This window comes from Chiloscyllium plagiosum, unplaced genomic scaffold, assembly GCF_037043375.1.
Source record: "Chiloscyllium plagiosum isolate Xiang-an unplaced genomic scaffold, Cpla_swu_hap1 HiC_scaffold_220, whole genome shotgun sequence".
Lineage (NCBI taxonomy): Eukaryota > Metazoa > Chordata > Chondrichthyes > Orectolobiformes > Hemiscylliidae > Chiloscyllium > Chiloscyllium plagiosum.
This window is the reverse complement of record NW_028270359.1, coordinates 185,001-200,000: the sequence shown is the minus strand read 5'-3', so window position 1 is coordinate 200,000 and position 15,000 is coordinate 185,001. Positions and strand designations below refer to the sequence as shown.

Below are 15,000 nucleotides of genomic sequence, written 5' to 3'. Positions count from 1 at the left end.
GCGGCTGTGGTTGGCTTCAATTAGTCGTGGGGGCTTAATTATCGCCCAGGGGAGCATGCCCCGGTAGTGTGGCCGGGGACGGAGTGCCTTTTGAAGGGGGTGTTTCTGAATTTGGATCCTTTTTGAGTAGCATTGTCGGATGGGTGTGATTTTGAAGGGTGTGTTGGCCGGCGGTGGGGCCAGGCTTAGGGTGAGTGTCCCGCCTTCGGGAGCGGACCGGCCCGCGCGTTCGGGCCGATTTTCGTGCATTTCCCAAGTCGGCAAGTGGTCCAAACTGTGATGGGAGCGAACTTGACTGCTCATACCGGCTTTGCGTGCTCGGGGCCGGCTAGCCCGGCCGGATTTGACCCGGTGGTTCAGCCGAAGGTCTCGACTTTGAGAGCGGACCGGCCCCCGCGTTCGGGCCGATTTTCGTGCATTTCCCAAGTCGGCAAGTGGTCCAAACTGTGATGGGAGCGAACTTGACTGCTCATACCGACTTTGAGTGCTCGAGGCCGGCTAGCCCGGCCGGATTTGACCCGGTGGTTACAAATCAGTAAACAACGTCACTTAGAATTTATTTCAGTCAGTACCAATCAGTAACCCGTGACACTTAGACTTTTTTAGGGTCCAAACTGTGATGGGAGCGAACTTGACTGCTCATACCGACTTTGAGTGCTCGAGGCCGGCTAGCCCGGCCGGATTTGACCCGGTGGTTACAAATCAGTAAACAACGTCACTTAGAATTTATTTCAGTCAGTACCAATCAGTAACCAACGACACTTAGAGTTTTATTCAGTCAGTACAAATCAGTAACCCGTGACACTTAGAATTTTTTAGGGTCCAAACTGTGATGGGAGCGAACTTGACTGCTCATACCGACTTTGAGTGCTCGAGGCCGGCTAGCCCAGCCGGATTTGACCCGGTGGTTACAAATCAGTAACCAACGACACTTAGAATTTTTTTGAGGCAGTACAAATCAGTAACCAGTGACACTTAGAATTTTTTAGGCTCAGTACAAATCAGTAACCAGTGACACTTAGACTTTTTTTAGGGTCCAAACTGTGATGGGAGCGAACTTGACTGCTCATACCGACTTTGAGTGCTCGGGGCCGGCTAGCCCGGCCGGATTTGACCCGGTGGTTACAAATCAGTAACCGACGACACTTAGAATTTTTTTGAGGCAGTACAAATCAGTAACCAGTGACACTTAGAATTTTTTAGGCTCAGTACAAATCAGTAACCAGTGACACTTAGACTTTTTTTAGGGTCCAAACTGTGATGGGAGCGAACTTGACTGCTCATACCGACTTTGAGTGCTCGGGGCCGGCTAGCCCGGCCGGATTTGACCCGGTGGTTACAAATCAGTAACCGACGACACTTAGAATTTTTTTGAGGCAGTACAAATCAGTAACCAGTGACACTTAGAATTTTTTAGGCTCAGTACAAATCAGTAACCAGTGACACTTAGAATTTTTTCCAGTCAGTACAAATCAGTAACCAAGAACACTTAGAATTTTTTTGAGGCAGTACAAATCAGTAACCAACGACACTTAGAATTTTTTTGAGTCAGTACAAATCAGTAACCAGTGACACTTAGAATTTTTTTGATGCAGTACAAATCAGTAACCAACGACACTTAGAATTTTTTTGATGCAGTACAAATCAGTAACCAAGGACACTTAGAATTTTTTAGAGTCAGTACAAATCAGTAACCAACGACACTTAGAATTTTTTTGATGCAGTACAAATCAGTAACCAACGACACTTAGAATTTTTTCGAGGCAGTACAAATCAGTAACCAGTGACACTTAGAATTTTTTCCAGTCAGTACAAATCAGTAACCAGTGACACTTAGAATTTTTTCGAGGCATTACAAATCAGTAACCAACGACACTTAGAATTTTTTTGAGGCAGTACAAATCAGTAACCAGTGACACTTAGAATTTTTTAGAGTCAGTACAAATCAGTAACCAGTGACACTTAGAATTTTTTTGATGCAGTACAAATCAGTAACCAACGACACTTAGAATTTTTTCCAGTCAGTACAAATCAGTAACCAGTGACACTTAGAATTTTTTTGAGTCAGTACAAATCAGTAACCAGTGACACTTAGATTTTTTAGGGTCCAAACTGTGATGGGAGCGAACTTGACTGCTCATACCGACTTTGAGTGCTCGAGGCCGGCTAGCCCAGCCGGATTTGACCCGGTGGTTACAAATCAGTAACCAGTGACACTTAGAATTTTTTCGAGGCAGTACAAATCAGTAACCAGTGACACTTAGAATTTTTTCGAGGCAGTACAAATCAGTAACCAGTGACACTTAGAATTTTTTAGGCTCAGTACAAATCAGTAACCAACGACACTTAGAATTTTTTTGAGTCAGTACAAATCAGTAACCAGTGACACTTAGAATTTTTTTGAGGCAGTACAAATCAGTAACCAACGACACTTAGAATTTTTTTGATGCAGTACAAATCAGTAACCAAGGACACTTAGAATTTTTTAGAGTCAGTACAAATCAGTAACCAGTGACACTTAGAATTTTTTTGAGGCAGTACAAATCAGTAACCAGTGACACTTAGAATTTTTTCCAGTCAGTACAAATCAGTAACCAACGACACTTAGAATTTTTTTGAGTCAGTACAAATCAGTAACCAGTGACACTTAGAATTTTTTAGGCTCAGTACAAATCAGTAACCAGTGACACTTAGAATTTTTTAGGCTCAGTACAAATCAGTAACCAACGACACTTAGAATTTTTTAGGCTCAGTACAAATCAGTAACCAACGACACTTAGAATTTTTTAGGCTCAGTACAAATCAGTAACCAGTGACACTTAGAATTTTTTAGGCTCAGTACAAATCAGTAACCAACGACACTTAGAATTTTTTAGGCTCAGTACAAATCAGTAACCAACGACACTTAGAATTTTTTAGGCTCAGTACAAATCAGTAACCAACGACACTTAGAATTTTTTCCAGTCAGTACAAATCAGTAACCAAGGACACTTAGAATTTTTTAGAGTCAGTACAAATCAGTAACCAGTGACACTTAGAATTTTTTAGGCTCAGTACAAATCAGTAACCAGTGACACTTAGAATTTTTTAGGCTCAGTACAAATCAGTAACCAACGACACTTAGAATTTTTTCCAGTCAGTACAAATCAGTAACCAAGAACACTTAGAATTTTTTTGAGGCAGTACAAATCAGTAACCAACGACACTTAGAATTTTTTTGAGTCAGTACAAATCAGTAACCAGTGACACTTAGAATTTTTTTGATGCAGTACAAATCAGTAACCAACGACACTTAGAATTTTTTTGAGTCTGTAGAAGTCAGTAACCAAGTGCATTTTTGAATTGGTTACTGACTTCTCCTTTCGAGTTGCGGCTGTGGTTGGCTTCAATTAGTCGTGGGGGCTTAATTATCGCCCAGGGGAGCATGCCCCGGTAGTGTGGCCGGGGACGGAGTGCCTTTTGAAGGGGGTGTTTCTGAATTTGGATCCTTTTTGAGTAGCATTGTCGGATGGGTGTGATTTTGAAGGGTGTGTTGGCCGGCGGTGGGGCCAGGCTTAGGGTGAGTGTCCCGCCTTCGGGAGCGGACCGGCCCGCGCGTTCGGGCCGATTTTCGTGCATTTCCCAAGTCGGCAAGTGGTCCAAACTGTGATGGGAGCGAACTTGACTGCTCATACCGGCTTTGCGTGCTCGGGGCCGGCTAGCCCGGCCGGATTTGACCCGGTGGTTCAGCCGAAGGTCTCGACTTTGAGAGCGGACCGGCCCCCGCGTTCGGGCCGATTTTCGTGCATTTCCCAAGTCGGCAAGTGGTCCAAACTGTGATGGGAGCGAACTTGACTGCTCATACCGACTTTGAGTGCTCGAGGCCGGCTAGCCCGGCCGGATTTGACCCGGTGGTTACAAATCAGTAAACAACGTCACTTAGAATTTATTTCAGTCAGTACCAATCAGTAACCCGTGACACTTAGACTTTTTTAGGGTCCAAACTGTGATGGGAGCGAACTTGACTGCTCATACCGACTTTGAGTGCTCGAGGCCGGCTAGCCCGGCCGGATTTGACCCGGTGGTTACAAATCAGTAAACAACGTCACTTAGAATTTATTTCAGTCAGTACCAATCAGTAACCAACGACACTTAGAGTTTTATTCAGTCAGTACAAATCAGTAACCCGTGACACTTAGACTTTTTTAGGGTCCAAACTGTGATGGGAGCGAACTTGACTGCTCATACCGACTTTGAGTGCTCGAGGCCGGCTAGCCCAGCCGGATTTGACCCGGTGGTTACAAATCAGTAACCAACGACACTTAGAATTTTTTTGAGGCAGTACAAATCAGTAACCAGTGACACTTAGAATTTTTTAGGCTCAGTACAAATCAGTAACCAGTGACACTTAGACTTTTTTTAGGGTCCAAACTGTGATGGGAGCGAACTTGACTGCTCATACCGACTTTGAGTGCTCGGGGCCGGCTAGCCCGGCCGGATTTGACCCGGTGGTTACAAATCAGTAACCGACGACACTTAGAATTTTTTTGAGGCAGTACAAATCAGTAACCAGTGACACTTAGAATTTTTTAGGCTCAGTACAAATCAGTAACCAGTGACACTTAGACTTTTTTTAGGGTCCAAACTGTGATGGGAGCGAACTTGACTGCTCATACCGACTTTGAGTGCTCGGGGCCGGCTAGCCCGGCCGGATTTGACCCGGTGGTTACAAATCAGTAACCGACGACACTTAGAATTTTTTTGAGGCAGTACAAATCAGTAACCAGTGACACTTAGAATTTTTTAGGCTCAGTACAAATCAGTAACCAGTGACACTTAGAATTTTTTCCAGTCAGTACAAATCAGTAACCAAGAACACTTAGAATTTTTTTGAGGCAGTACAAATCAGTAACCAACGACACTTAGAATTTTTTTGAGTCAGTACAAATCAGTAACCAGTGACACTTAGAATTTTTTTGATGCAGTACAAATCAGTAACCAACGACACTTAGAATTTTTTTGATGCAGTACAAATCAGTAACCAAGGACACTTAGAATTTTTTAGAGTCAGTACAAATCAGTAACCAACGACACTTAGAATTTTTTTGATGCAGTACAAATCAGTAACCAACGACACTTAGAATTTTTTCGAGGCAGTACAAATCAGTAACCAGTGACACTTAGAATTTTTTCCAGTCAGTACAAATCAGTAACCAGTGACACTTAGAATTTTTTCGAGGCAGTACAAATCAGTAACCAACGACACTTAGAATTTTTTTGAGGCAGTACAAATCAGTAACCAGTGACACTTAGAATTTTTTAGAGTCAGTACAAATCAGTAACCAGTGACACTTAGAATTTTTTTGATGCAGTACAAATCAGTAACCAACGACACTTAGAATTTTTTCCAGTCAGTACAAATCAGTAACCAGTGACACTTAGAATTTTTTTGAGTCAGTACAAATCAGTAACCAGTGACACTTAGATTTTTTAGGGTCCAAACTGTGATGGGAGCGAACTTGACTGCTCATACCGACTTTGAGTGCTCGAGGCCGGCTAGCCCAGCCGGATTTGACCCGGTGGTTACAAATCAGTAACCAGTGACACTTAGAATTTTTTTGATGCAGTACAAATCAGTAACCAACGACACTTAGAATTTTTTTGAGTCTGTAGAAGTCAGTAACCAAGTGCATTTTTGAATTGGTTACTGACTTCTCCTTTCGAGTTGCGGCTGTGGTTGGCTTCAATTAGTCGTGGGGGCTTAATTATCGCCCAGGGGAGCATGCCCCGGTAGTGTGGCCGGGGACGGAGTGCCTTTTGAAGGGGGTGTTTCTGAATTTGGATCCTTTTTGAGTAGCATTGTCGGATGGGTGTGATTTTGAAGGGTGTGTTGGCCGGCGGTGGGGCCAGGCTTAGGGTGAGTGTCCCGCCTTCGGGAGCGGACCGGCCCGCGCGTTCGGGCCGATTTTCGTGCATTTCCCAAGTCGGCAAGTGGTCCAAACTGTGATGGGAGCGAACTTGACTGCTCATACCGGCTTTGCGTGCTCGGGGCCGGCTAGCCCGGCCGGATTTGACCCGGTGGTTCAGCCGAAGGTCTCGACTTTGAGAGCGGACCGGCCCCCGCGTTCGGGCCGATTTTCGTGCATTTCCCAAGTCGGCAAGTGGTCCAAACTGTGATGGGAGCGAACTTGACTGCTCATACCGACTTTGAGTGCTCGAGGCCGGCTAGCCCGGCCGGATTTGACCCGGTGGTTCAGCCGAAGGTCTCGACTTTGAGAGCGGACCGGCCCCCGCGTTGGGGCCGATTTTCGTGCATTTCCCAAGTCGGCAAGTGGTCCAAACTATGATGGGAGCGAACCTGACTGCTCATACCGACTTTGAGTGCTCGAGGCCGGCTAGCCCGGCCGGATTTGACCCGGTGGTTACAAATCAGTAACCAACGACACTTAGAATTTTTTTGAGGCAGTACAAATCAGTAACCAGTGACACTTAGAATTTTTTAGGCTCAGTACAAATCAGTAACCAGTGACACTTAGACTTTTTTTAGGGTCCAAACTGTGATGGGAGCGAACTTGACTGCTCATACCGACTTTGAGTGCTCGGGGCCGGCTAGCCCGGCCGGATTTGACCCGGTGGTTACAAATCAGTAACCGACGACACTTAGAATTTTTTTGAGGCAGTACAAATCAGTAACCAGTGACACTTAGAATTTTTTAGGCTCAGTACAAATCAGTAACCAGTGACACTTAGAATTTTTTCCAGTCAGTACAAATCAGTAACCAAGAACACTTAGAATATTTTTGAGGCAGTACAAATCAGTAACCAACGACACTTAGAATTTTTTTGAGTCAGTACAAATCAGTAACCAGTGACACTTAGAATTTTTTTGATGCAGTACAAATCAGTAACCAACGACACTTAGAATTTTTTTGATGCAGTACAAATCAGTAACCAAGGACACTTAGAATTTTTTAGAGTCAGTACAAATCAGTAACCAACGACACTTAGAATTTTTTTGATGCAGTACAAATCAGTAACCAACGACACTTAGAATTTTTTCCAGTCAGTACAAATCAGTAACCAGTGACACTTAGAATTTTTTTGAGTCAGTACAAATCAGTAACCAGTGACACTTAGATTTTTTAGGGTCCAAACTGTGCTGGGAGCGAACTTGACTGCTCATACCGACTTTGAGTGCTCGAGGCCGGCTAGCCCAGCCGGATTTGACCCGGTGGTTCAGCCGAAGGTCTCGACTTTGAGAGCGGACCGGCCCCCGCGTTCGGGCCGATTTTCATGCATTTCCCAAGTCGGCAAGTGGTCCAAACTGTGATGGGAGCGAACTTGACTGCTCATACCGACTTTGAGTGCTCGAGGCCGGCTAGCCCGGCCGGATTTGACCCGGTGGTTCAGCCGAAGGTCTCGACTTTGAGAGCGGACCGGCCCCCGCGTTGGGGCCGATTTTCGTGCATTTCCCAAGTCGGCAAGTGGTCCAAACTGTGATGGGAGCGAACCTGACTGCTCATACCGACTTTGAGTGCTCGGGGCCGGCTAGACCAGCCGGATTTGACCCGGTGGTTACAAATCAGTAAACAACGTCACTTAGAATTTATTTCAGTCAGTACAAATCAGTAACCATCGACACTTAGAATTTTTTTGAATCAGTACAAATCAGTAACCAGTGACACTTAGAATTTTTTAGGGTCCAGACTGTGATGGGAGCGAACTTGACTGCTCATACCGACTTTGAGTGCTCGAGGCCGGCTAGCCCGGCCGGATTTGACCCGGTGGTTACAAATCAGTAACCAACGACACTTAGAATTTTATTCAGTCAGTACAAATCAGTCACCAGTGACACTTAGAATTTTTTAGGGTCCAGACTGTGATGGGAGCGAACTTGACTGCTCATACCGACTTTGAGTGCTCGAGGCCGGCTAGCCCGGCCGGATTTGACCCGGTGGTTACAAATCAGTAACCAACGACACTTAGAATTTTTTCGAGTCAGTACAAATCAGTAACCAGTGACACTTAGATTTTTTAGGGTCCAAACTGTGATGGGAGCGAACTTGACTGCTCATACCGACTTTGAGTGCTCGAGGCCGGCTAGCCCGGCCGGATTTGACCCGGTGGTTCTGCCGAAGGTCTCGCCTTCGAGAGCGGACCCTGCCACCGTGTTCAGGCCGAGTTTCATGCATTTCCAACGTTGGGAAATCAGTAACCAGAAAAACTTAGAAAAAATGCCCAAAAAGAAGAAATCAGTAACCAGAAAAACTTAGAAAAATGCCCGAAAATGAGAAATGAGTAACCAGAAAAACTTAGAAAAATGCCCAAAAAGAAGAAATGAGTAACCAGAAAAACTTAGAAAAATGCCCAAAAAGAAGAAATGAGTAACCAGAAAAACTTAGAAAAATGCCCAAAAAGAAGAAATCAGTAACTAGAAAAACTTAGAAAAATGCCCGAAAATGAGAAATGAGTAACCAGAAAAACTTAGAAAAATGCCCAAAAAGAAGAAATCAGTAACTAGAAAAACTTAGAAAAATGCCCAAAAATAAGAAATGAGTAACCAGAAAAACTTAGAAAAATGCCCAAAAAGAAGAAATCAGTAACTAGAAAAACTTAGAAAAATGCCCGAAAATGAGAAATGAGTAACCAGAAAAACTTAGAAAAATGCCCAAAAAGAAGAAATGAGTAACCAGAAAAACTTAGAAAAATGCCCAAAAAGAAGAAATGAGTAACCAGAAAAACTTAGAAAAATGCCCAAAAAGAAGAAATCAGTAACTAGAAAAACTTAGAAAAATGCCCAAAAATAAGAAATGAGTAACCAGAAAAACTTAGAAAAATGCCCAAAAAGAAGAAATCAGTAACTAGAAAAACTTAGAAAAATGCCCGAAAATGAGAAATGAGTAACCAGAAAAACTTAGAAAAATGCCCAAAAAGAAGAAATGAGTAACCAGAAAAACTTAGAAAAATGCCCAAAAAGAAGAAATGAGTAACCAGAAAAACTTAGAAAAATGCCCAAAAAGAAGAAATGAGTAACCAGAAAAACTTAGAAAAATGCCCAAAAAGAAGAAATCAGTAACTAGAAAAACTTAGAAAAATGCCCAAAAATAAGAAATGAGTAACCAGAAAAACTTAGAAAAATGCCCAAAAAGAAGAAATCAGTAACTAGAAAAACTTAGAAAAATGCCCGAAAATGAGAAATGAGTAACCAGAAAAACTTAGAAAAATGCCCAAAAAGAAGAAATGAGTAACCAGAAAAACTTAGAAAAATGCCCAAAAAGAAGAAATGAGTAACCAGAAAAACTTAGAAAAATGCCCAAAAAGAAGAAATGAGTAACCAGAAAAACTTAGAAAAATGCCCAAAAAGAAGAAATCAGTAACTAGAAAAACTTAGAAAAATGCCCGAAAATGAGAAATGAGTAACCAGAAAAACTTAGAAAAATGCCCAAAAAGAAGAAATGAGTAACCAGAAAAACTTAGAAAAATGCCCAAAAAGAAGAAATGAGTAACCAGAAAAACTTAGAAAAATGCCCAAAAAGAAGAAATCAGTAACTAGAAAAACTTAGAAAAATGCCCAAAAATAAGAAATGAGTAACCAGAAAAACTTAGAAAAATGCCCAAAAAGAAGAAATCAGTAACTAGAAAAACTTAGAAAAATGCCCGAAAATGAGAAATGAGTAACCAGAAAAACTTAGAAAAATGCCCAAAAAGAAGAAATGAGTAACCAGAAAAACTTAGAAAAATGCCCAAAAAGAAGAAATGAGTAACCAGAAAAACTTAGAAAAATGCCCAAAAAGAAGAAATGAGTAACCAGAAAAACTTAGAAAAATGCCCAAAAAGAAGAAATCAGTAACTAGAAAAACTTAGAAAAATGCCCAAAAATAAGAAATGAGTAACCAGAAAAACTTAGAAAAATGCCCAAAAAGAAGAAATCAGTAACTAGAAAAACTTAGAAAAATGCCCGAAAATGAGAAATGAGTAACCAGAAAAACTTAGAAAAATGCCCAAAAAGAAGAAATGAGTAACCAGAAAAACTTAGAAAAATGCCCAAAAAGAAGAAATGAGTAACCAGAAAAACTTAGAAAAATGCCCAAAAAGAAGAAATGAGTAACCAGAAAAACTTAGAAAAATGCCCAAAAAGAAGAAATCAGTAACTAGAAATACTTAGAAAAATGCCCGAAAATGAGAAATGAGTAACCAGAAAAACTTAGAAAAATGCCCAAAAAGAAGAAATGAGTAACCAGAAAAACTTAGAAAAATGCCCAAAAAGAAGAAATGAGTAACCAGAAAAACTTAGAAAAATGCCCAAAAAGAAGAAATCAGTAACTAGAAAAACTTAGAAAAATGCCCGAAAATGAGAAATGAGTAACCAGAAAAACTTAGAAAAATGCCCAAAAAGAAGAAATCAGTAACTAGAAAAACTTAGAAAAATGCCCGAAAATGAGAAATGAGTAACCAGAAAAACTTAGAAAAATGATCAAAAATAATAAATCAGTAACCAGAAAAACTTAGGAAAAAACACTTAGAAAATTTTTCAGCAAAGTGTGAAAAATATTCTAAGTGTCAGCGGAGGAAAGTGCCGAAGCATCGGGAAAGATTCACAAACTCGCGCCGAACATGTGTTCCGAAGTGCCGCAGGAACTGTGTGAATTGAGCCCGGCAAATGGCCAACTGTCATTTTGTGTCTGCAGCCCGAAAACTTTAACTTTGTCTGTCGCGGAAGTCCCGAGCGGGAAAAATCCAAACGGTTTTGCGGGGATCGAGTTCCAGAGCGATGCAGTCAAATTTGAAATTCAGACCCATTCAGTGCCACTTGCATTTGTTACACAGTGAGGTTGGCGGGGTACCCGGAGATTTCTGGGAACACGATTTTTAGAACAAAATGGCGGCGCGGGACCTTTTTGAAAGGCATCCGAAAAACGGTTCCACGGGCATAGCACTCTAATGGCGGGTATGAGTGCATGCTGGAGAGCTCTTGGAAGTCGAATTTTTGACACTTTGTCAATTTTTTGACAGAATTGCCAAACTCTCCCTGTCTGTTCTAAGAGTCGGTCAGAGACCTGTGTGGAGGTCTCTTGACACGATTGGAGGGCGGGCAAATCCCCACGTTGACTCCGGCCGTCCCTCCACAGGCGCTCGTGTCCAAAATGAAGGCGAGAGACGCGAGTGGCCTGGTTCCCTTGGGTGCTGCCAGGAAGGATGCGGGCTGACCCTTGCCTGAGCACTCCCTAAAGCCTCTTACGAGTCGAGGGCCGGCCTCGGGCGCCGCACGACCGGCTCTGGGAGTGGGTGGCCGCTATTGTGAATAGGCTGGTCCTTCCCGCTGCCACCCGGCCAAGTGCGACGGCTCTGCCGCCCTGCGGTGCTCGTCACCCAGGTTTGGGGAACTCGGTCAGAGGCTGTGGCGGGGGGTCTCTTGACACGATTGGAGGACGGGCCATCCCCACGTTGACTCCGGCCGTCCCTCCACAGGCGCTCGTGTCCAAAATGAAGGCGAGAGACGCGAGTGGCCTGGTTCCCTTGGGTGCTGCCAGGAAGGGTGCGGGCTGACCCTTGCCTGAGCACTCCGTAAAGCCTCTTACGAGTCGAGGGCCGGCCTCGGGCGCCGCACGACCGGCTCTGGGAGTGGGTGGCCGCTATTGTGAATAGGCTGGTCCTTCCTGCTGCCATCCGGCCAAGTGCGACGGCTCTGCCGCCCTGCGCTGCTCGTCACCCAGGTTTGGGGAACTCGGTCAGAGGCCGTGGCGGGGGGTCTCTTGACACGATTGGAGGACGGGCCATCCCCACGTTGACTCCGGCCGTCCCTCCACAGGCGCTCGTGTCCAAAATGAAGGCGAGAGACGCGAGTGGCCTGGATCCCTTGGGTGCCGCCAGGAAGGGTGTGGGCTGACCCTTGCCTGAGCACACGTTAAAGCCTCTTACGAGTCGAGGGCCGGCCTCGGGCGCCGCACGACCGGCTCTGGGAGTGGGTGGCCGCTATTGTGAATAGGCTGGTCCTTCCCGCTGCCATCCGGCCAAGTGCGACGGCTCTGCCGCCCTGCGGTGCTCGTCACCCAGGTTTGGGGAACTCGGTCAGAGGCCGGTGCGGGGGGTCTCTTGACACGATTGGAGGACGGGCCATCCCCACGTTGACTCCGGCCGTCCCTCCACAGGCGCTCGTGTCCAAAATGAAGGCGAGAGACGCGAGTGGCCTGGATCCCTTGGGTGCCGCCAGGAAGGGTGTGGGCTGACCCTTGCCTGAGCACACGTTAAAGCCCCTTACGAGTCGAGGGACGGCCTCGGGCGCCGCACGACCGGCTCTGGGAGTGGGTGGCCGCTATTGTGTATAGGCTGGTCCTTCCCGCTGCCATCCGGCCAAGTGCGACGGCGCTGCCGCCCTGCGGTGCTCGTCACCCAGGTTTGGGGAACTCGGTCAGAGGCCGGTGCGGGGGGTCTCTTGACACGATTGGAGGACGGGCCACCCCCACGTTGACTCCGGCCGTCCGTCCACAGGCGCTCGTGTCCAAAATGAAGGCGAGAGACGCGAGTGGCCTGGATCCCTTGGGTGCCGCCAGGAAGGGTGTGGGCTGACCCTTGCCTGAGCACACGTTAAAGCCCCTTACGAGTCGAGGGACGGCCTCGGGCGCCGCACGACCGGCTCTGGGAGTGGGTGGCCGCTATTGTGTATAGGCTGGTCCTTCCCGCTGCCATCCGGCCAAGTGCGACGGCGCTGCCGCCCTGCGGTGCTCGTCACCCAGGTTTGGGGAACTCGGTCAGAGGCCGGTGCAGGGGTCTCTTGACACGATTGGAGGACGGGCCACCCCCACGTTGACTCCGGCCGTCCGTCCACAGGCGCTCGTGTCCAAAATGAAGGCGAGAGACGCGAGTGGCCTGGATCCCTTGGGTGCCGCCAGGAAGGGTGTAGGCTGGCCCTTGCCTGAGCACACTGTAAAGCCTCTTACGAGTCGAGGGTCGGCCTCGGGCGCCGCACGACCGGCTCTGGGAGTGGGTGGCCGCTATTGTGAATAGGCTGGTCCTTCCCGCTGCCATCCGGCCAAGTGCGACGGCTCTGCCGCCCTGCGCTGCTCGTCACCCAGGTTTGGGGAACTCGGTCAGAGGCCGGTGCGGGGGGTCTCTTGACACGATTGGAGGACGGGCCATCCCCACGTTGACTCCGGCCGTCCGTCCACAGGCGCTCGTGTCCAAAATGAAGGCGAGAGACGCGAGTGGCCTGGATCCCTTGGGTGCCGCCAGGAAGGGTGTGGGCTGACCCTTGCCTGAGCACACGTTAAAGCCTCTTACGAGTCGAGGGTCGGCCTCGGGTGCCGCACGACCGGCTCTGGGAGTGGGTGGCCGCTATTGTGAATAGGCTGGTCCTTCCCGCTGCCACCCGGCCAAGTGCGACGGCTCTGCCGCCCTGCGGTGCTCGTCACCCAGGTTTGTGCAACTCGGTCAGAGGCCGGGGCGGAGGTCTCTTGACACGATTGGAGGACGGGCCATCCCCACGTTGAATCCGGACGTCCCTCCACAGGCGCTCGTGTCGAAAATGAAAGGCGAGAGAGACGTGAGTGGCCTTGGTTCCCTTTGGGTGTTGCCAGGAAGGATGCGGGCTGACCCTTGCCTGAGCACACCCATGTTTGTGCAACTCGGTCAGAGGCCGGGGCAGAGGTCTCTTGAAACGACTGGAGGGCGGGCAATCCCCACGTTGAATCCGGCCGTCCCTCCACAGGCGCTCGTGCCGAAATTGAAGGCGAGAGAGGCGAGTGGCCTTGCTTCCCTTGTGTGTTGCCAGGAAGGATGTGGTCTGACCCTTGCCTGAGCACACCAAGGTTTGTGCAACTCAGTCAGAGGCCGGGGGCAGAGGTCTCTTGAAACGACTGGAGGGCGGGCAATCCCCACGTTGAATCCGGCCGTCCCTCCACAGGCGCTCGTGCCGAAATTGAAGGCGAGAGAGGCGAGTGGCCTTGCTTCCCTTGTGTGTTGCCAGGAAGGATGTGGTCTGACCCTTGCCTGAGCACACCAAGGTTTGTGCAACTCAGTCAGAGGCCGGGGGCAGAGGTCTCTTGAAACGACTGGAGGGCGGGCAATCCCCACGTTGTATCCGGCCGTCCCTCCACAGGCGCTCGTGTCGAAAATGAAAGGCGAGAGACGCGAGTGGCCTTGGTTCCCTTGGGTGTTGCCAGGAAGGATGTGGTCTGACCCTTGCCTGAGCACACCAAGGTTTGTGCAACTCAGTCAGAGGCCGGGGCAGAGGTCTCTTGGAACGATTGGAGGGCGGGCAATCCCCACGTTGAACCCAGCCGTCCCTCCACAGGCGCTCGTGTCGAAAATGAAAGGCGAGAGACGCGAGTGGCCTTGGGTGTTGCCAGGAAGGATGAGGGCTGCCCCTTGCCTGAGCACACCAAGGTTTGTGCAACTCCGTTCAGAGGCCGGGGCAGAGGTCTCTTGAAACGACTGGAGGGCGGGCAATCCCCACGTTGTATCCGGCCGTCCCTCCACAGGCGCTCGTGTCGAAAATGAAAGGCGAGAGAGGCGAGTGGCCTTGGTTCCCTTGGGTGTTGCCAGGAAGGATGTGGTCTGACCCTTGCCTGAGCACACCAAGGTTTGTGCAACTCAGTCAGAGGCCGGGGCAGAGGTCTCTTGGAACGATTGGAGGGCGGGCAATCCCCACGTTGAATCCGGCCGTCCCTCCACAGGCGCTCGTGTCGAAAATGAAAGGCGAGAGACGCGAGTGGCCTTGCTTGCCTTGGGTGTTGCCAGGAAGGATGTGGTCTGACCCTTGCCTGAGCACACCAAGGTTTGTGCAACTCAGTCAGAGGCCGGGGCAGAGGTCTCTCGGAACGATTGGAGGGCGGGCAATCCCCACGTTGAATCCGGCCGTCCCTCCACAGGCGCTCGTGTCCAAAATGAAAGGCGAGAGACGCGAGTGGCCTTGGTTCCCTTTGGGTGTTGCCATGAAGGATGTGGTCTGACCCTTGCCTGAGCACACCCAGGTTTGTGCAACTCGGTCAGAGGCCGGGGCAGAGGTCTCTTGAAACGACTGGA

General features: G+C 47.8%; 1 long non-coding RNA gene across 1 annotated transcript; it reads left to right on the top strand.

The window, feature by feature from the left end:
* Positions 1-10,858: 10,858 nt before the first annotated feature.
* Positions 10,859-13,594, top strand: LOC148133752 (uncharacterized). Its single transcript, XR_015756161.1, has 2 exons — positions 10,859-11,693; positions 12,374-13,594. It is a non-coding gene; the product is annotated as an uncharacterized LOC148133752 (long non-coding RNA).
* Positions 13,595-15,000: the final 1,406 nt, after the last annotated feature.